The following is a 22,340-nucleotide window of genomic DNA, read 5'->3' as shown; positions in this document are numbered from 1 at the left end:
TAAGTCAGCAGGACAACCCAGTGGTCCCTCTGACTCCATGGATCTATGAACTTTCCCAAAAACATCTTTATGCCTTCCTAATAAAGCCGATCGCTCTGATTTTCCACCCACCTTCAGGCACTGCTGAAACTCCTGTGTCTTACAACACAACTGCATAGAAGATGGGAGCAAAATCTGAAGCCAGGTTGAACTACGTGCACAGGCACAACCATAAGCTAATTTATTGCGCTTGCTTTTAAAAATGAGTTTTGCACTCATGAGGAGTATTAGATTGATGACACTGATAAACTGTAGGTGGCAGGGACTAGGAGGGGAGAAAGTAGGAATTTTACATGGTTCAAGCACACAAAGTATGTCATCCAACAAGATGCTTGAAGGAACATTCTGTGAATTAAAGACCACAGTTTATCATCCCCGTTTGTTCTGATCCAGCATTGCAATTCATATCAAGAAGAAAGGATACCGGTAAGCAACTGTGTATTTACCAAATCAGTTTCATAGAACTCGTCTTCATGTTCTTCCAAGCTTTTCACAAATATAATATGTATATTTGGCAAAAAAGGGAGGAGGGTAGTGAAAGACCGTAACTTTTCATACTTCTTGGATATTTTTGTTGTGTAATGTACACAACATGAGCTAAATTGACACTTACCTCTTACTAAATACCATTTGGTAAATTGACATCACCTAAGGTATTTGCTTTGGCTCAATATTTCAAATAATAAACTATATTTGCAAGAAAACCAGCTTTGGTATTCTCAAGATTTGGACCCCAACTGAAAATTCACTCGCACCACTCCATGGTACTGGATTCATTGGTACAGAAGGAAGGACTGTACCATGGTGGAAAGAATATTAAATGACACATGAATGTGCTGGTCAGAACAGCACAGAAGTTGTGCCGCCCATCAGACAACACTCCTTGTTAGGTATTCAGAGCTGTCTGAAGACATGAAGACATCTCAGCTCTTCCCAGCCCTGGCTCCCAGGCCACGTGCCATGGTGCAGGAACACCTGCCAGTCTGCACAAAAGCAGCAGCGGGTGCTTCCCGTCCCCCATCCTTCCTTGCTTCCTTCTGGGATTGTGAAGTGTTTGCCTTCAAAGAAATAGGACTGGGTCACCTGTGTTATCAGCCGAGATTTCAGTTTCCCCTTCCCGTCCATGTAATGCCCTTGTGAATGAAAATCAGCATGAATGAAGCCAGCTTTGTCCGCACTTGCGCTGTAGATATGCACAAACTCCAGGAAGCCAAGACTTAATTTGATCTGAAAACCCCCACAGCCAATGCATTTTAAAGACAGAACCACAAAGCCAATCAATAGAGACCATTCAGATACTTGCTGTCAGCGGCTAAAAGAAAATGGATACCGAGAAAGCCATAACTATGATAAATTTAGGCGCTGCTTCTCTCTGACTAATGTAGGCACTAAAACACTCCATGAATATCCTGCTTTGAAACGTGTCATATTTCTGAGAGGCCAATCAATCTCTGGTTCTCTGTGGACCACATTAAAATACATTTGTCACTGTAAGTTTATGAAATATTGATGGTGTTTTTTAGGGGGGGTGTTAGGAGGTGGAGAGGTGGATCAAAAAAAGGGGGAGGGAGAGCTACTTTAATGAATTATCTTTAGGCTAGAAGAAAAAGAAGAAACAAATGTAGCTGCTTATTGTGGATGAGGGCAAAAACAGGAAACAGAATTGCTTACTGAAGGAAGACATTTGTTGGATTAATAGAAAAGATCATGTGGATGAATGCGTTACACATGCACTTCAGTATTTCAAGCTCAATTTGACCCAGATTTATGCTTTTATTAAATCTTTAATTTCCTAAATTTGGTAATTAATATAAAGCCAGAACTGCATTAATGACAGTCATGGGGTGGAAATTACGAGTGTGTCTGTGCTGCAGAGGGAGCAGGATTCCATTGCGCGCCGCATCGTGCTTAGACCTGAAAGCAAGAACAAGCACCTGGGTACCAGCAAGCTTCACCAGCCCTCAGCACGGGGAGGCTTCACGCAGATGATAAACGCAACAGAAGCAGGACGTACAGACGAGCCATCTTTCACACTGGTACACCTACATGTGCTCAGCACCTGGAGTGCCAGGTATTAGTCGCCAAGCAAATTCCCATCTTCAAGAATTTATTATCAAAATGGCCAAAAAACAACAAAAAAAAAGCTAGACAAAAATAGGTTCCAAGGTGGAGGTGTGAACCAAGGTGGAGGCGTGAACCAAGTGACACAAAATAATTAATTTCAACTTATAAAGGAAGCCCCTCGCAGACCCAGGCTGTGAGTCCACAGACAGCCCAGCATTTTCCAGGCACAGCCACTCCACCTTCCTGAAACCCAATCTACTGAACACATAACAACACACTGAGCTTCCACCATGAGCAGCTCCACTCAAGTCAATAAACCTATTCACAAGTGTAAAGTTCAACCTGAGCTTAAATACTGTGGTACTGCGATCTACGTTTGGAAGTGAAGTGGGGAAACTAAAGCTAGTTTGTGTAAATGATCTGAAATTGGGTCATTTTTCACTATTTCTGTCAATGCAAAAAGCAGTTTTTGAGATATGAACAACAGCAGCATTCACTGAAAGAACAAAAAGTAAACCCTCACACACATCTTTTCACATTCACATGCTAAACTTTTCAGTAAACACATTATGACATGTTTGTAGGAAACATCACTTAGGCAATAAATAGTATATTTTGCTTTAGTGATGAATAAAAACAAAAATAAATTGAAGCAGAAGCATACAATTTTTCACAGATCTGGAAAAAAAGTGAACTTTTCTATTACTTTTGGCCAGTAGCCGAAACATCTTCCCCTGGCCTCAAAACAAACCCCGCTCTTCTTACTGGAATTCCCCAAACCAATATGCAGATCCACCCTCTATTTTCTTTGCCATAGTTAAGGTTTTTGCCTGTAACAGTCTAGGCATCTGTCATTAAAAAAACCAACAGTTTTTCCACCTCTGTTCCCCCACCTCCAGCAGCTTCAGCCAAGTTGAAAACTTCCACGTGCAAGGAGGGCAGGGGAAGGAAGCGTTTTGTTTCATGCCGGTTTGAAGCACGTTTGAACATTTTAGTGCGCTCTACTGAAGCAGAGTGATTTGCTGGAGAGTTGGTTCAGTACCACATTATGCTTCCTGCAATGCTACTCTTCTCCAGAGCAGTAGTTCAGTTTCCCAGATCCTCCCCCTTTTCTCCCCAAGAAGGCTGCAATCCTTGATGAAGCTGCTTTTCCCAGCACACACTGCAGTGCTGCTTCCTCCACCACACACAATGTGCTTAGGCCTTGACATTACTGAACAGATTCTCCTTTCTCACCCAGAATCTTATCTCAAAAGTCAGCATTTTGTTTCCCTTTACCCATCTGTAACACACACAGACACGGCTCATCTATTCTGGCTGTATCAGGTCAGCTGTGCTGTGTGATGAGCTCAAATATCGCCAAGTACCATATTTTCAAAGATGCAGCCAACTCCAGGACATTTTGGGGAGCAACCTGCACCCGCTGCAGCTGTGGCACACACACAGGGAGGTGGACGGATCCTTCCTGACCCCCGTATTTTCAGGGCCCTGTGTCCCAGTGCATTGGGGCTGCAGCGCCCAAAGGCCAAGGGAGGTGCAGGCAATGCCAGGCCGGGCCCCCACTGACAGGGCAGGGCAGCCAGGCCCAACAGCAGCAAAAAGTGGCAAATCCACCCTGGTGTCAGCCTGGGAAATCCAGGATATTTAGGATGATATTTAGGGAACCAGACCAGGCACAAGAGCACCCACAGCACAGCTCAGGCCTGGTACTGGAGTCAAGATGGTGACTGGTGCCCCTGGACAGGGACGTATGTCCACAAACACCTGCTGCGTGTGCCATTAGATCACTCTAACACCTAAGAGCTTATTAGAAAGAGATGCTTGTGCCGCTGGGTCAGAATGAGTTGCTTTGCTCCCTCTTCCCCAAATGTTCCTATCTCCCAGTGCTGCAGCACTGCCTCCTCAGTCCTAACACCATTTGTGTTATGTCTTCCCATATCCCCCAGCTTGTCTGAGGGTTACAAAGCAAACATACCTCTTCCCTGACCCATAATCCAGTTAGGACAGCCACCATGAGCAGCAGACACCATCTTGCTCAAACATTACTCACTTGTTCTGTAGACATCAAATCAACCTGTCGGTTCATAAGGCCTCCACATGACTACTGAAGGTTTTTGATCTCAGAACAAGCTTGTTTGGGGCATTTTCTTATGAGTACAGCGTTGTTCCTGGCTATACACTGTCCAATATGCTGACTATTCCAGGAAATGGGGACACCATGGCTTCTTCATGGACACATTTTGACTGGTAAATCACTGTACCAGGAGCTTTTTCCTGATACTCAGGCTAGGTTTTTCTCATTTAGTTTAAATTACCATTTATGTGTTGCCATCCTTATGCTATCCCTGAATAAAATCTCCCCATAAATTCATTGCAAAGAAGTAACAACCAGAAGAGAAACTTCATAATAAAGCGTATAATAGTACTTGACGTTTTCTGTACTGGGACAAAGCCAGACCCCCATCCCTCTGAGCAATCTGTGGAAGGGCTGGGTGATCCTGACATCTAAAGTTTCAAATCGCTCCAAAATGAAGGAAATAGATGCTTTTATATGCTCCCAGTTACACTGGAATCAGATAATACAGTCTAATGACCCCCTCTTAGCCTCAAAGTCAGCGATGCCTTCGGGTATGTTTCTAAATAAAACGCAAAACCCATGAAAAACTCATTCCCTCACCTCCAAACCCTCCTGTTCTTACTCGGCTGCATCAGTCCAGCTCTGCCATGATAGCTTGGGGCAACCTTTTGCATTTCTTCCCATTCATTAAAGATCTATGTGTACGATAAGATACGTTTAAAAAAAAAAAAAAAAAGGTAGTAAAGCTGGTTGCTTAGATTCATTAAGAACCACGATTCATGTCATCTCCGATAATGTTTTATACTCAGCATTTTCATATGCCCTCTATTTACATTTCTAAGCATGCTATAAATATCTGCTGGAAGTGTACAGAGGGCTGGCAGGCCAGCTCTCACCCGCAGGCCTCCTGCCCCTGTGGAAGTCATTCTTCCCAGAGGACAGCCTGACATTCTGGGCACCACACTAGACATTTTTATTTGACGCATCATCAGTTCATGTTAGTTTTGGCTTTTACTTTGTCTTATTCAGTATTTCAGCGTCTAACTGTGACAGCAATTTTTGCATGTTGCTTAATAAATCTCACACAGGGGTCTATCCACTCACTCTGCCTTTGTCAGGGCAAAGTCCCACCAAAGCTGGGCCTACACAAAAACCCGTGATTCACACTTTTAAAAATATTCTTACCTTAATCTAAAAGGCACTCCTAAAAGAAGGATTGGTTTCAAGCAGTGCTGGCTGCCACTTTCTGAATATAAACTGGTAGCCAGAAATCCTCACCTGACGCCGAGGCGCTCGGCTCCGGGGCAGCCGCGTGGTGCAGGGGAGCGGAATGGAGGCGGGCACGGTTTTTTTTTTTTTTCTTTCTCTCCTTTTTCCGGCATCTAGACCACTCGAGGCAGCCGAAGGAGCCGCCAGGGCACGGCAGCCCTCGGGAAGGAGGCTGACGAGGGGCGGGCATGGCAGGCAGCGCCCCCTCCACGCCATACAAAGGCAGCCCCGGGGGGCAGGGCGAGCAGGGAGGGCGCCCTCACGGCTCTTTTCCTTTGGTGGTCGTAACCTGCTCGTGAAGAGCCCAGCCATGGGCAGAAAGCCACGGCCTCTGCATCTCTTCCATCTCCAGCCACAGCTATTGTTGTGGCTAGCCAGAGGTCGCAAGGAAACATGGACTGTCCAAGCGCTGAGCTGCAGGGTGTGCCTGAGTCTTCTGTCGGTGTCTGAGGGCAGCAGCAGTGGGTATGCCTGTGGGAGGTGTGCCCAGGTTGAAGAACTGCTCTGATGGCAGAGCTTCGGAAGGAGGTGATCAGGCTGAGGAGCATCAGGGAGTCAGACGGGGAAATTTACTGATGGAAGCACACTACCCTCCCCGAGACACACTCAAGAGCCAGCCACCAGCCAAGAAACAAAGGTTCCCCTATCCCACCAGGCTGCCACTACACGAAAGACAAAGGTTCCCCCATCCCACCGGTAGATTGGAGGGGACCTAGGTCCAGGGGGGGATAGAAGCAGGTTTCTGCTCTAGAACTTGACAGTCAAGACAACAATGTAGATGAAAGCCCATCCTGGTTGGAAGGGTTGCTTAAGGCAAGGCAACCTACCCCCCACATCACTGCATCTTCCATGAAGAAAGAAAGGAGGGTTATCATCATAGGGACAGAGGGCCTAATCTCCATCTGGACCCAACCCACAGGGAAGTCTGCTGCCTCCCTGGGGCTTGGGTAAGAGACATTGCCAGGAAAGTTACCCACCTGGTACGGCCGTCTGACTACTTTGGCCTTGCAGAGATCTGGGCGATCACCAACCAAATGAACTTTAACAAGAGCAAGTGCCGGATCCTATACCTGGGACAGGCCAACCCTGGCTATATGTACAGACTGGGCAACGAGACACTGGAGAGCAGCCCCGCAGAGAGGATCTTGTTTTTCTTGATAGCAAGTTGAATATGAGCCAGCAGAGTGCCCTGGCAGCCAGAAGAGCCAACCATATCCTCAGGCGCATCAAGCACGGCATCGCTAGTCAGTCGAGGGAAGTGATTGTCCTGCCTTACTCTGCACTGGTGCAGCCTCACCTCGAGTACTGTGTGCAGTGCTGGGCACCACAAACAGGACGTGGAACTGTTGGAGAGTGTCCAGAGAAGGGCTACAAAAATAGTGAAGGGCCTAGAGGAGAATATGTACGAGGAGCAGCTGAGGGCACTGGGCCTGTTCAGCCTGGAAAAGAGGAGGCTGAGGGGAGACCTCATCACAGTCTACAGCTTCCATGCAAGGGGGAGTGGAGGGGCAGGCGCTGATCTATCCTCTTTTTATCTTCTTTTAGTGACCAGCAATAGCACCCGTGGGAATGGTGTCAAGCTGAGGCAGGGGAGGTTCAGGCTGGATATCAGGAAGAGGTTCTTCACCGAGAGGGTGGTCGTGCACTGCAACGGGCACCCCAGGGCTGTAGTCACAGCACCAAGCCTGTCAGAGTTTAAGAAGCATTTGGACTGTGCTCTTAGTATTATGGTCTGGATTTTGGGGTAGACCTGTGTGGTGCTAGGAGTTGGACTTGATGATCCTTATGGGTCCCTTCCAACTTGGGATATTCTATGATTCTACATCAGCAGCTACTTAAGAAGATTTGGAATGAAGTGTTAAATCCAGGCACATTTCTAGAGTCAGTATGATACTCCGATCATGAGACTTCCAATTCTAAAAATTCAAGTCAGAAAAGTTTTCAGAATAGACAGTTGCAGTTAAATAGAGAAAATGTAGCTAATTGTTAAGCATTTTCTCCACATATTTCATTTTCCTAAGTGTTGTTGTGTATAGGTGTGCTACTTCACACAACTAATGTTACCAACATCATGAAAACCTAACCTAAGACGAGCTGTAGATAAAACATCAACACAACCATTTATAAAATGCATTAAAGAAAAAAATATTAAAAATGTCAAATCACAGAACAGTTTGGAAAGACAGGGGGTACACATCAGAAATTTTAACCATAAATCAGGTGACATCTTGGCAGCTCAAATTGTGACTGTTCTCGAGGACTTGAGTATTTGAAAATAGACTTTTCAGAAGAGAGAAAAATTGAAGTATATGAAAAAAAACAAAGTTCATACTCAGTACATCTTTGGAAGATCTAGAGTTTCTATTTAGTATTGCCTAAGATTAAACTGTTTTCTCAGTTTGTTAGGAAGTGATTTACTACATTTAAGATAACTGTTTTCATTACATATGTTGAAACTATAGATAGGCTATATAACAAAAACAAAACCAGGTGTTTCTGTACAAATTACAAGCCCTGTGGTTACAGTCCAGCTCTGTTTTCAACTCACAAACACTAATATTTCTATTTTAATTTCTTTCATTTTAGGATGCTGTTCCCATCTCTGCAAGAGGAAAAAATCTTCATAAATACACCTCAAAGTACTACAGGAGCTTTAATTCAAATTGCATGTAATTTTCTCCTTCAAAGTATAAATGAATTTAGGTTTTGATAAATTATCTGTGCAGCTACAAGTATTTTCCCAATCCCAAATTTGTATACATTTTTATATGTATATGCATTATATATAATAACGTATACATATAAAATATTCTCAACTTCTTCACAAGAATTGTCCCCCATCACATCTTCAAGATTTCTAGATCTTTTGCCTACCACCAGGTTCCGAAGAGAGTGTACTGTATTACACAAATTACTACACAAATTTCTCAATTCTGGATGTTCCCAGCTTCTCAGGCTATTGAGTTTCTCTTGAGACCATACTACAAAATGTTCTAAGCAATTTATTGCATAAGAACATATATCATTCATGGTTTAATATCAATATTGTTAGACAAAGTAAATCTCACCTTGCATTTCAACATATTCAGACCCCTATTCCTACTGCGGAGATGTCCAAAAACACTGAAAGCCACATAAGCTACTAGCAAGTTTAGTGTTCCAAGTAACTAATTTACCTTACAAGCATGAATGGTGGAAATGGACACGCTCTCTGATAGAAAAATTACTAAGAAACCAACCACTAGAGTATTAGAGCATCTAAAGCTGAGATTCTGGCCTTAATTGGGTGCACCTTGATAGTCTTGTTCCTGAAATAAGGATGGCAGTGCTCATCTCCTGCACAGCATTGATTTAGACTTCATTAGTTCCGTGGAAGTTTCCAGGGGCAGATAACTGAACAAAGCAAATGACAGAAGACATTTAGTGTTTCTTACGTTTCTTTGGAATTTTTAATCTTTCTGGGCAAGATAGCCAGTCTTACCAAACACCTTGGTTATGAAGTAAGCAACAAACTCAGTCTAGCAAGAAAATAGATTGTGGAAGAAAACTGAAAGTGTCAACAAAATGGGGGCTAAATATTAAATTTAATTCATCTTTCTTCAGGAAGTGTCTGTCCAACAGAAATGCATCAGTTCAAAACTGGTGTTATCTTGAACACCAAAAAGGGAAGAAAAAGTCATTTATAAAACAATTAGAACTAAGGTTTCAGCCTTGGGGGTCTTCCTCAGGGCATGGTGAAACTAGGACACAGTAAAACTAAACAACATCCTGTTCTTCTTTAGCCTAAGGAAGGCCCCATGGCCAAAATGCCTTCTCTAATCTAATTTTGTACTTTTGACAAACAGTTTGACCTTTCCCCTGCTAATTACTGCTCTGCAACTTGCAACGTATTGCAGCAAATTTGTCCCCTCATTTTTAGAGGTCACACAAAAAAATGCATTTGTCCAAGACATCTTCAAATCCCACACCTTCATTTATGTCTGGAACGAGCAACTTTGAAACGCTCACTCTGGGAGAAGAGTGAGGCTGTATAACTCAATTCTCCATTGCCTTTCACTTCTGCCAACATTAACTCCCTGGGGAAGGAGGATGAAATGCTACTGTTCTCATCTGGTAGGAGTTTGCACAGCTGCATAAGACCAGCTAAGATGCAAAGCAATGGAGAATAGGACCCAGCAATTTGAGGATGTCACCTGTAAAAAGAAAGAATGGTTTCTGTCATGCAAGTTTATTGCAGTCCAGAAATGTCTACAGTAACTGTGGGCATATAATATGATGTGTAAGGTTTTTATAAATGGGACCCTTGTGGCTTCTTGTCAGAACTGAATCTGAAGTGATGACAGGACATTTGTAAGTCTTTCCTGGGATGCTGAAGGACTTCCATAAGGAATCAACTTGAAGATTGGGCTCTTGAGGCCTTCAGTCAAGAGGAGTCCTTCCAAAAAATGCTGAAGGATTTTGGTAAGGAGTAACCCAGGTACCCTCTGAAATAGTGAAAGAGCTGAACTGCCGGGTTTGAACTCTTTGCACATCCCTAGGTTACAGAAGAGAAGTTGCCAGGTTGGATGACTGGTCAGTTTGCAGGTTGGGGGTCAGGGGAAAACACAGAAAAGAAGAAAACTAACACCTTCATAATGTTGCTGCTACTGATATCACTGTTAAAAACAGAAAACATTGTCTGCTGAAGCATTAGCTTGACTCACCAGGTACAGTTTGCATAATTTCTCTATAAGTTTTCAAAAGATTACAAGAAGAAACTGGAGATAGTATGGAGGGTCCCTTCTCCCAATGAGGCATTGTTGACAATGGATAAATCTGTAAGTTATAGGTTACAACTACTCGCTTCCCATTCACACATATATACCAAGAAATGTTGATAAAACAAACTCTTCCATAAGCCTTAAAGTGTCATTACACAACAACCTTCTGACTAGTCCCCTGCTCCCAACCTTACAGAGCAGCTGCCATGGCTTCAAAGGTCCCCGTAGCAAATGGCTAGTGGTCACACACATTCCAGGACGCAACTGATGAGTACTCTACCATTGCCTTAGCTTACGCAAACGTATTGAAACATGTGTGCATTTTTTACTTTGGATTTTTAAACAATAATTAAGAAGAATCCAACGTTAGTTTCAGTATTGCAGTATTTGGTGGTCCACACTGCTCCAAAAGCTGATCAGCCTCTGTAACATATTTGTACAGGAACTGCACTGCTAAAGACACAAAAAGAGTCAGAATTCTAATTTACCAGAAATATAGTCATGCATAGCAACACTACCAGAGCAAAAAGCATCCTCTTTGCTCTTAGTCTGGATGTAAGAGCAGAGCACTAGCACTCGGAAAAGTAGGTGGTTTGTCCTGCAAAGTCTTCAGTATGAGCTTTTTCAGCTCAGACTACCCAGCTGCAACCTACCTGGTTCCACTAATTACCATTAATCTCTGAGACTGCTATCTCTAAAATGTAGTTCAGACTCTTGCCCAACTAAGATTTTTACAAAGGCTCAAACGGTGAAAGCACCCTGTGGGTCAGCCTCCCCAGCTCACCTCCCTGCACCCTCCCGACTTGGACTAGTCACCATTCAACTTCCATGCTCACAGTCAGCATTGCCAATATAGAGGAATTTGGAAAGAAGGATACTTGAGCTTGTTGAAAACTGCACAGGCTCCTATTTTCTTGGTATTGGATTTATTATAAAAATAAGCAAGGGATAACCCCATAAGAAAGGCCCACTTTTAAAAATCAGCAAAGATGAAAGTTGTTCCTGCTTTCACTTACAAACTCAGCATGGGCCTGCCCAGATACATCCCCTGCCTATAAATGAACACATTTGCCACTATCACATGGGGGTCCAAAGACATGCTTGTTAATGTTCCTGGAACAATTAGAGTTTGGGTATTCCCTCTTACAATAAGAAAACAAAGACATCTCAAGCAGACACACTTCTGCTGTGCCTTAGAGCAGAGGAATGCCCACAGGGGATTCAGACTGGAGCAGCAGTGTGGGAGGACAATGAGAATATGGTGTTTAAAAACAGAAAGTTAGCTCTCTGCCTTTAAAGGGAAAGAAAATCCCTTCACCTTTACCATATGTCTTAATATTAGCCCTGGGAATGCCAGGAAAACTCAGGGCTGTCATTTTCTAATTTACCAAATTGTTCACTTAATTAACACACACCATCTTCCCCCTTGCTCCGAAAGAAACACTGGGGTTTCAGGCAGAAACATTTTGTCTGAGGCACAGAAGGGAAGACACTGTGAGGCAGGTGCCAAACTTGCTCAGTGCGATTCAGATCCACGGTAGCTCTTCTGCCACATTAGGTGTGGTTTCCTGTAGGATGCTTCGTGGTGGTGCTGTATCTGCTGGGTACAGCTGCATAGCAGCAGTCCTTTCTAATTGGTCTTCTAACAGAGGCAGTGCTCTCGCCATAGCATCTCAGCTACCACATGACTATCGAGAACACGTACCAAATTTGATTTTAAATACAAAGCGTGTTCCCTTTAATTGAAACTTTGTGCATGAAAAGTTTATTAAGTTAGACAGCGATGCCGCAGAGAAGCAGTGGTAGAAATTGCCCTCAGGCTGATCCTTCCTAGCCTTCCATTAGGTGCTGTTACACTTAATTGTTGGTGAAGGCAACTTAGTGCTTGATCACATTACTTTCACATTAAGCTTCTCCTTTGACACAGGTTCTTTGTTAGAGGCAGATCCTTCAAACATACTTGCACAGACAGAAGTATCTTAAAACCAACAGGGGCTTTACAAGCAGAGGAAGTGACCGATGTTGTTGAGATGTCTGAAAGATTAAAGCCAGGAGAATCAAACAGTAACTGATATGACAAGTATATTTTGTATTTCCTGAACAGTGTTCAGTATAAGATTTTTAGAAAGAACTATTCTCTGTGCCTAAAAATCTTGTCAGCATAGCTGACCTGGAGCATCACATCTCACATGGAAAGCATTAGTGATAATTATGAATTGTTCAGGGACTTTCTGGTGGACCAAAAAAGCCATAATTACATAAACAATAATTAAGATATGCTGGCCAAAAAATATTCCTGTTTAAGGCAGACAACCAATATTAAATATGTTACGCTGATAAGAGGCAGCTAATGGAATAAATAGAATATCAACAGAAAAAATAAACAATAAGCAATGTATTAAAACACATCAAAAACTCTACATGCAACTATATATCCATCACTAAATACAGATGGTAAAGCTATACACAGAGATGCAGAAAAGGCAGAAATGCTTCACAGATTCTCTTCATCTATAGCTACGATTAGAGAGTTTAACAAAGAGTCGTGGCTCAACTTGGTTTGATCAGATTACTGATAATCAAGCAACTAAATTGCCTGCATTATCTTGGGATGTCTGCCAGAGGTTTAAAAAAAATTAAAAAAAAAAAAAACACTAAATCAGCAGGTCAAGATAACAAAGACCAAAGAGTTTTAAAGGAACTAGTGGACTGTTAACTTTTTAATACATCATGGAAAACAACCTCATAAATGCCAAAAGTCACAGGATTGCCAACAAAATTTCAATTTTAAAGAGTTAGGGATGACTCCAGAGAACTGTGGACCAGCTAGCCTAGTCTTAATAATTGGCAAAATAATAAAAGATTTATTCATGACCTATCAACAAAAAATTGCAGACTAAAACTACAATTGCTGTGTTTCATGGAAAATTGGTTTAAACAAACCACACTTATCTTTTTTTTTTGGCAGGATTACAAGTCTGATTGATAGTGGCAGCTGTGAGAATAAAGTAGACTTGGACTTCTCCAAGATTTCTGACTCAACTCTACCTAAATTCTTACTTAAAACCCCATATTCTAGTCAGCAAGTGGATTAAGCAAATGGTTCACTGACTGACCTCAAACTGTAGCTGTTAATGGAGAGCTACCGGCGTGTACAGCAATTGCACTCAGATTGGTTTCTGGTCCAGCCCTAGTCAGTATTCTGTAAAAAGATCAAGGTAGTAATGAAACTGATTGTCAATAAAGTTAACAGATGACAAAGACCGGAGTAGGGGAAAGCTCTTCTTCTTTGAAGACTAGTATAAGCAGTGACAAGACCATTATCATTAAAACAAAGTACGAGTTACTCAGTGCAAAACACTTCAGAAGAAAAATACGACTCATAAAGCTCACCTGCACATGATGCAGGCATTCAGCCTGCATCCAGATATGCTTGCAATTAAATCTTATGCCTCTTGGCTTGTGCATCTCTCTCCAGCCTGGTCGGAACTGTTGGCACAGTACAGAACTGCCTGGCACTTTCTAGCAATGCTCCCAGTAAGAGAGGCCAAAATGAGTAAATATCGAAAAAAAAGAATTCCAGTAGACTCTCCTAAACTATGAATTACCCTACTTTTGAGAATTAATGCAATCACTACTTGGTTACTTAATGTATGCTCACACCAGCTGGTGTCTCCCCACCGCTGTCTCTGAATAGTATTGGTAATTAGCAAGACAGAAGCAATGCAAAATAAAACTTATTAGCAGTCCCTGAAATTTTAATATTTGGTTTAAAATCCACATCTCTTAAGCTGAATGAAGTGTCAGTGAGGTAGAAAGCAGCGCATTCAGGAATGGATATTGAGCTGGATATAAACAACTGCAACATGGATAGTCAGTTTCAACTTCTAGTTCACATTTTAGCTTTTTCCACAACTAATTTTCCTATGCAACTAAACCAGGCTGAACGGCCTGAGTTTCCACAGGAGGCGGGTTGCAGTCTGACTGGTATGTCCTGCCAGGTCCTTCATTTTAACATTTTCTGATCCCTGGGTAGACAGGAATTAAGTACAGCTGCTCTTCTGGTGAGACCTCAACTCATAAATGCATGTTTAAATGGTCATTAATGGAGTAACATATTGAAGATATAGCAGGTTAGGTGTCCCCATGGCTTTGTCAGCAGCATGCAGACACTAGCTTCTGAAAGCAAGACAGCCAAGTCAGTCAGGAGTGTGCTGACACTGCGTTTATACTGCTCCTCCTCCTGGAAAATGGTCTGAGCTGCTGTCGTAAACCATAACCTAGATGTACAGGATCAACGTTTTATTCCAACACTCCAAGCACAAGACCAGGCAACTGGTTTCCTCGGGCAACTAAGGAAAACTTAGACTCCATGCCACTGCAGCTTTTTGTGATCTGTTTAAGAATAAGAATATTTCTAAACATCTCTTCTCAATATTTGCCTCTAGTAAGTAAGAAAAATTGCTTTGTCTTGCACAAATCTCATCACTACTGTTACTACATTTGAAGATGTAAAATTGCCCAGTGTCCATGCTGTTCTGTGTGTACCTTAAACTGACCAAACCTTCCTGGACTTCCTGGCAAGTAAGAAACACTACAACTCTACTGACTGCCATATCCACAGCAATTCACAGTATTGCTTTAAACAGCTTTTTTGTTTGTTTTTGTATTCTCATAGTAGAAAGCAAAGCAACGAACTGCACACAGGCAGGGACTGCAGTCCCAGATCACCAGCACACCCACCCTCATCTGTAGGGCTCACACCAGGAGCTGCCCTCACCCCATTCACACCAAGAGGGCCACGGCTCCTTGCCTGTTTCGTGCCTTAGGGCTTGGACCATCCATCCATCCTCTGCTTTTTGCTCAAAGTGAAGTCCTTCTAGATATCAACCTCACCTCTCATTGTGAGCAGTCAAAAGTTGGAAGTGCACAGGAAGGAAACCAGTTTGGGATGCATCCGGGTGAGCTCCAGATGCTCCGCAAAGGCAGGAGGAGCCTCCAGAAGCACGCTGAACCACTGCCAGAGGCTGAGGGCAGTTTTCAATTGAAGTGGTTTGCAGATACTGGTTTGAAGGTGATGATATTGATAACAGCTCACTGTTAGTCTCATGTGCTGATTTACCTTGGACAGAGTAGTGATAAATAAGCAGGAAAAACTCATTTGTTTGCTGCATGTGGAAGGCATTTAAACTCTATATTGACTAATTATTAGAAATAGAATCTCCTGAGGAAGGCACTCCTCCCTGCCCTCAGACAGCACGCTGCCTTTCCTCCAAATACCTGTGTGTCGACAGCTTTTATGGCTTATCCTAAAGTCTGTGTAGATACGGCTGACATCTGCTGTAACACAACGCCTGATCCTTTTTTAGGGGCTTGTGTACTGACACACTTCAAGGAGTTCCACCAGCAGTTGTGCTACACGTTACCTTATGTTAGAGGCTTTTTTGTTGTTGTTGTTGTTTAAATGCAAAGCTACACAAAGGTCAGGTTGCAGTTTCATCGCTCTCCTTGCCAAGCTTCACGTGGCACCAGCTTAGCCAAACATAACTCTTTCTCCTCAGCTTGCCCACCCCGGCTGACGCAGCTTTGGATTTCCTTCTGCCCACAGCCTGATGACGGAGAGGGCAGGCAGGTAGGATGGCTTCAAGGAAAAGGAACTGCTGAAACCATCACTGAGGTCCCCATAAATATTCCCCATGGACCTCATTACACATTTGAGCAAACATTACCTTCACTCACACAGCTAAATTTCCTGTTTGCTTGGCTGATCAATTCCTCATCAAATTTTAATGTTGGGTTCGGGCCGTCTGTGGCGTTTTAATTAGGCCCAAGATTGCAGAGCGGTGGAGGCACAGCTCAGAGCCACCCGAGCCCCCTCTGCCTCTAGCCAGGGGGAGGGGGACGAGGGGAAGGAAGAGGCCAAGAACTAATTAGCTCCTGTTACTAGGTTAAGTCTGCTCTCTAGTGGTCACATCACACATAATACAACATATACAAAGCCTACGGAAAACACTATCTTAAGTGTAGCTGAAAGCCTTTCCATTAAATAGGAAAAAACCAATACGCAAAACCCTTCACACTCACTGCAACTTCCAGCATTTCTTCCCTTATAAAAACTCTCATCTCCTCCTCTCCCTTCCAAAACTTACATTTCTATCGGCATGAGAGAGAAGTGTGATTAACTGTGGCTATGTCAAATCGAACACACTTTGCTCCAATCAGTACAAACAGTTATGAATGATGTGGAAGACAGCCTGTACACCCCGCTGTCCGTAACCGTGCACGGCCACCTTCTGTCCCAGCCATCATCCGGGATTTTGACCTGCAGTCACTTGCTGGCAAGTCTGAGTAGGTCTCTGCATTTTGCTTGCAATGCATGCAAAGTTTTCATTTGGCTGAGTTTATAAACTAACCTGGATCCTTCTCTTTGGCTAATAGGACAGTGGCACATTTTGGATTGCAGTGTAAGTGGAATAAAGAAGCCTAGTATTCTGCCAATATTCCTCCTGCCCTCATAATGTAAAGAAGAGAAATCAAATCCCTGACAGGTAAGCTTTATATTAGTCATTTGACTTCAAGAAGTGCTGCTGTTTCACAGCTTCCCAAAAAAAGAACCTGTACTTGTTCCCCAAAATACACACGTTGCACGAGGGGTGTGCAAGAACAGAGCAATTAACACATTTATCAGGAGATGCTTCCATGAGACAACAGGCTGTGACAACAGCCTGCTTCATCCAGAACCCATGGACAGTGGCACCTCCACTCTCAGTTTTACGTAGTTTGACAGTAGCAGCTAGCCAAAGTCCTCCTAAATCCACCAGACTGAAAAAGTTTAAGTTATATTAAAATCCATGAAGCTTTATTGCAAGAAAATGGACTGGAAAGAACTGAAAACAAAATTAATTCCTTATTTTCTTTTGCAGCTTGGGAGTGGTTGTTTAAAGTATTATTCTGTATATAGCAAAAGCACTGTAAGTATTTGAAACAGCTGCTTAATTCACAAATGCATAAACTCTACCCACCTCTGATTTTCTTAAAACCACAGGTTCTTTGAGACATTAATACCAGCAACTGCAAGTGCACTAGTTCACTACCGAGTGGGATTATAGCACACATAGCTGTTGGTACCATAAGAAATATTCACGCAGTACACTTTGCAGAACAGATCCCAAAGTTACCAGGCAAGTGTATATTTTCAGACACAGAGTTCAAATTTTGATTGTATCTCTCAACAGAAGTGAAGACATTTGGCTTAATTCTGACAGACGCAAGATTTACGTTTCTACATGAAAAGGACCAGAATAAAGAGTTTATCTGAGTCTAACCTTTCTGCTTGAAACACAGGTGCCTTAATTTAACAAGTGCAAATTAATTAGTATGATTAAAATGCCACTTAGCATGCAGTACAAGCATACCATAATGTTTAAGAAGAACAAAAAACAAACACATGAGCTGGTCAGTGTAGTCACTGTATCTCACAAGGCCTGGACTATCTAACACTCTTTTTTTCCTTCACCAGGAACTACATCAAAACAAAAGTCTGAAAAATAAAAATAAAAAATAAAAAAGACAGACAGTGAAGTATCTTTTCCCAGATAGTGCTGGGGTCTAAACAAGAATGGACTCTGATCCCATACTTTAGCATGAAAACTCATCAGTTTGGGGGAAAAAAAAATCAAAGCATAAATAACATTTTGTATACAGTTAGAAAAAGGCTGAGGAAGAAACAGTTAACCAGGATTCATTTGCAAGACAATCAGCTATTCTAATAAGGAAACGCAACAGGAAGGGCTTTCTGCCTCATTTCAAATGTTTTGCAATGTTTCTGAGACCTTTACTGGATACAGATTATTTTAAGCAGTAGCAGCACCTTTGCTTTGTTTCTCTTCTAGCTTTCATGGGTAACATTAATCTGCATTTCTCTGGATTTTATTCCTTGCAAATAAAAAGCAGCTATCCCCAGGCTTTAGCTACTTTTTTAAAAAACAAAAACCAAACCAAAAAAAAAAAAGCCATGCAGTAAATTAATACAATTATATTAGCTTCAATACTCATAAGTAACCAAGTAAGGTGAATTCTACTGAGTGCACCAGTAAAATTTTACTCACATCAGCAAGCATCTTTCAACTCAAAGCATGCTACAAGCCAGACCATATCTCAGAAGCTTGCAAAACCTGCACTTTGCAGACAAAAGCATGCTGCCTCCTCCTCTCCCTCAACCCTGACTGAGCAGTGTTTGGCCCTCAATGCTTCTTTCACACCTCAAATGCCACCACAGCTGCTGTACATCAATACTCAGTAGCAGTTTAAGTCAAGAAAGCTCAAACACAGGATGCCATTGACATGGGGAAGACACAATACTTTGGGGAGTTGGGGGGTGTTCAGTCCAGGAACACGCAGCTCCTCCTTCCCCTAGCTCTGCCCTCAGCTGGGTGCTGGCAGAAGGACTCAGGTTGGGTTCAGCCCCACAACCAACCATTGCCCTAGAGTAGGGATCATTTACTGCAGGCAGCTTTTATTTCCAGAGTTTCCACTGTCAGGAGTTCTCCCCAAATCAATGTTATCAATCCCACTTGTAATTTTACAAACTTCAAAGGGTTAAGACAGCAAGCACATTTATTGACTGGTGCTTCTTGGTGGGATCAGTAAAGCATGACTGATTAGAGCCCAGTTCTAAAGAGCCCAGCTTTGTGAGGCTGGAATAAATAGGAGCCTGTCAATAACTCAGATCCAGGCATATTGACATAGTTTACAGCCTCAATAGGCAATTAACACTTTACAGTGGATATTACCCAGTGGCCTCCCCATGTTTTACTGCACATTTTCTGCCGTCAGCTGCAATATTGAAGGTTTGGAATAAAAATGATATTGGACAGGCAGCACCTTTGTTCAGCTGCACAGAAATTTCTTTAACATCTGGGAGAGATCACAGTTTTGTTCCTCTTTATTCACTCTCCCACAGCCATTGTCTCGCTTTCTCCATCATTTACAGTTTCTAGCCTACATTGGTGAACTCGAGAAACTCTTAGCTTAGTAATTAAATCTGTTGCATGCCAAAACTCTCTAGGGAAGCTCCAAACAAGTGACAATCCCAGCCTTTTCCCCAACCACGGGACAGGCTAAGTTCACAAACGAATGCCTCTTTGGCAGACAAAGTATACTGATGAGTTACCAAAATCCAGCCAGGAGCATTTAAAACAGAAATAGCTGAAGCAAGTTACATTCAGCTCTCCGTCAGCTGTTGTAATCAGGTCCACAGGCCAAGACAGAACTGCAGTAGTGCTTCCTACTAGTCCCATGTTCACAGAAAAAGAGAGAAAAAAGTCACCAACACAGTGCATTCTTCCTTGGCTTTTGAGCTAGCTAGCCCTAGTGAAACAGGGTCATTTGACATTTTGGTACCACTACCATGGTTCATCTCAGTTTCGTTGTATCAGCAACATCAAAGGACAAAGTCCTGAAAAAGCAATCAAGAATTGCATCCCAAGTTTGCTAGTGTTGGCATGCACAGTCACCTGCCCTGACACAAGGGAGTTAGAAATACAAGAAAGCAGAACCAAAATGAGAATTTACAACATTTTGCATGATCTACTAGTGGAGGAAAAAAAAAAAAAAGCCTCTCTGTTAACAAAGAAGATAAAAGAAGATATTGCTCACCCCAATGCAAAGGGTTTAGGAGAAGTTTAGGAGAAAACCTTACCCACTCATCCACAGAATGGTTTCAGCTGCTGCTTGTTGCCCTGTCCCAAGAGGACCCCACAGACAGCACAGCAGGACTCTCTCCACCTAGCACCCATGAGGCACCCACAGGAAGGCTGAGGAGGATGATGAGGCCCAGGAGGTTTCTGCCCTCCTCGGAGGCCAGGGCACAGCTGTGGGTGCCCACTGGTCAGGGAGAGGTTCAGCACCCCCAAAATCAGCTCAGAGCAGGTGTCAGTGCTTTGTTGGGCTGGTCAGGTAGAAGAGGAATACCACGCAATACGAACTCCCTGCTTCACAGATAAAAACAGCACTGAAGTTGCTCCTGTGGTCTGTGATGGACTGGGAGCTTTGGTGCCTGTTGTTAAATTGTTAGGTTCCTTTTCCTAGGTGTGCTTTTGAGGAGCCCAGAAGGAAAAAACTCCACCACGAGATTGCAGCATTCTTTAGGGATGACACGTGAGGGTGAAAATGAAGAGGTTTCTTTTATTTGGGACTACACAGAGTTACAGGTTTGGAATGAAAGAGAAAAGCCCTCATCATTGATTCATACAAAGGCTCAAGTGAAATTACACTAAGATCGGCAGCACCATTAAATGCGAGCCACAGAATTCCCACAGGCACCATTTCCAGCAAGAAAAGGAAATCATTTTCACTATCTGTGTCTGGCAGAAGATTCTCTCTTGCCTTCCTTTTTCTTTATAGGGAAGAATATTCTGTAGATCACAGATTACTTGACTGCAAGGGATGATAGGGGATTGATCTTCATTTATCCTGTGTCCTGTAGCAAAAGACACCAGTTGAATTTTCCAAGAACAGCAAGAAACAAACCTAATCCCCAATTGCCAATATTTCACCTCTCTGAAAAATGTGGAAGCCTTGTAAACCATTTTAAAATAAAAATGTATTTTGCTCCTCACTTTTTTGACTACTGAAATATCACATTGATTTTAACTTAGTTTGGATGCACTGAATTTATCAAATAATTGAAATTGATATACTGTATTTACATACATCAGATGGATTTGCAAATCCATTTACCATCGGCAACTCCCAGGTACTTTTAAAGTGGGGAATTTGAAATTATAATATGTTTAATAGAAACCTCAGACAAGCATAATTAAAGACAAAGTCACCATGTTTAAGAGGAGGAAGGGTACAATTTCTGAGGATGCCTAAAGTGCAGTGGAGCTTTTAGCACTGTACCAAAGGCTTCCTACAGACTTGGCATCCATCAGGAGCATTTGAATACAGCAGTGTCCAACTAAGCCTGGGCAAGCTTGGTCCTGAACCAGAGGCAAGGCCAGCACGAGGGTACAGACACACTGACTGGGAACAACACTGTACACATGCACCTCTGCTGGTCCCAGGGACCAGTACCTCCATACACCACTGATATATTTTGCATGGATATCTCCAGAGTCTCAACAGGCTTTGCAACTACTGGGTTAAGGCATCATAAATGGATAGCTCACTTTTGAGAAAAACACAGGGCTTAAGTTCCAGAGCCACATGCTTCTGAAAATTTTACCCCAAGACTTGCTTCAGTGATGATTTCTACTTTCCACCAGAGTAGAAATCCAGATCCACAGACCAGAGGCAGAAAAGGAACTTTTTGCTCCTACAGAAAATCATGTGTCTGCTGATCACAAACCCCAATATAATGAAAGGGAATAAATAAGGAATGGGAGCAAGATTCAGAGATAACAGCTGGATATACATAATGAATAGCTTTCCATTTTTCTTGAGAGAGAAATGGAAACAGCATAGTGGCTTTCTTCCCTCTCCCTGCCCCTCCACATACACAGAACAAGGTAGGTTAGAAATGTAGTGGAAGAAATACCAATTCACGTGGCATCCTTCTTGCCAAGAACTTTCTGGGACCAGCTTCATCCAGCAAAAAATAAATAAATCTTAAGTCACCTTTCCAAAGGCAGAAAAGATGAATAAGCAGAGTCCTGGAAGTGAAACCAACCATTTCTGTCTGCCATTTCTATAATGCATCCCTGGCAGACTGCTTGGAGAGAAGCAGCTGTGAGAGCACCAAAGAAGACAAAGCACAACTTGGTCCTGAGTTGCTACTTGAAGAAAACAATCATTTCAAACCCTTTGTCCTTAATATCTTTTACTGCTGTAACAAAATGGCATACATAAGAACAATGTGAAGCATACACAAACAGCACATTTTCCAAAGCAGGTACAGTCCTGAATGTCTCAATTCTGGACTTGAAATTGCAAAGGGCACCTTGTCAAGAAACAAGATAGTGTTCAGCCTAAGTACAAACAGGCAGCTCTGACCTTAAGGAATCCTGGTAGCTAGTGCAGTAACCAAAGGGCAAAAAAAATACAAACACTGCAAGAAATCAGTCCCCAGATCTTGCTATGTGCTTGCTCCAACCTTCTTTCTTCTGTGGCCCCTTTTCTGGAAACAG

At 42.7% G+C, this 22,340-nt stretch overlaps 1 long non-coding RNA gene across 9 annotated transcripts in view; it reads right to left on the bottom strand.

Moving 5' to 3' along the window:
• Nucleotides 1-20,232, bottom strand: part of LOC137865500 (uncharacterized) — a 194,111-nt gene extending 173,879 nt beyond the window's left edge. For 3 of the 9 annotated variants that reach the window (XR_011101929.1, XR_011101933.1, XR_011101934.1), the window contains exon 1: nt 18,318-18,824. This is a non-coding gene — a long non-coding RNA (uncharacterized lncRNA). Of the gene's footprint in view, nt 1-18,317; nt 18,830-19,909 lie in introns of those variants that run through there. The other 6 variants (XR_011101931.1, XR_011101936.1, XR_011101937.1 and 3 more) reach the window with 5 other exon arrangements.
• Nucleotides 20,233-22,340: the final 2,108 nt, after the last annotated feature.

Source organism: Anas acuta, chromosome 16 (genome assembly GCF_963932015.1).
Source record: "Anas acuta chromosome 16, bAnaAcu1.1, whole genome shotgun sequence".
NCBI classification, from domain to species: Eukaryota; Metazoa; Chordata; class Aves; order Anseriformes; family Anatidae; genus Anas; species Anas acuta.
The sequence above is the reverse complement of the archived record's forward strand: the minus strand, read 5'-3'. Positions and strand labels throughout refer to the sequence as shown.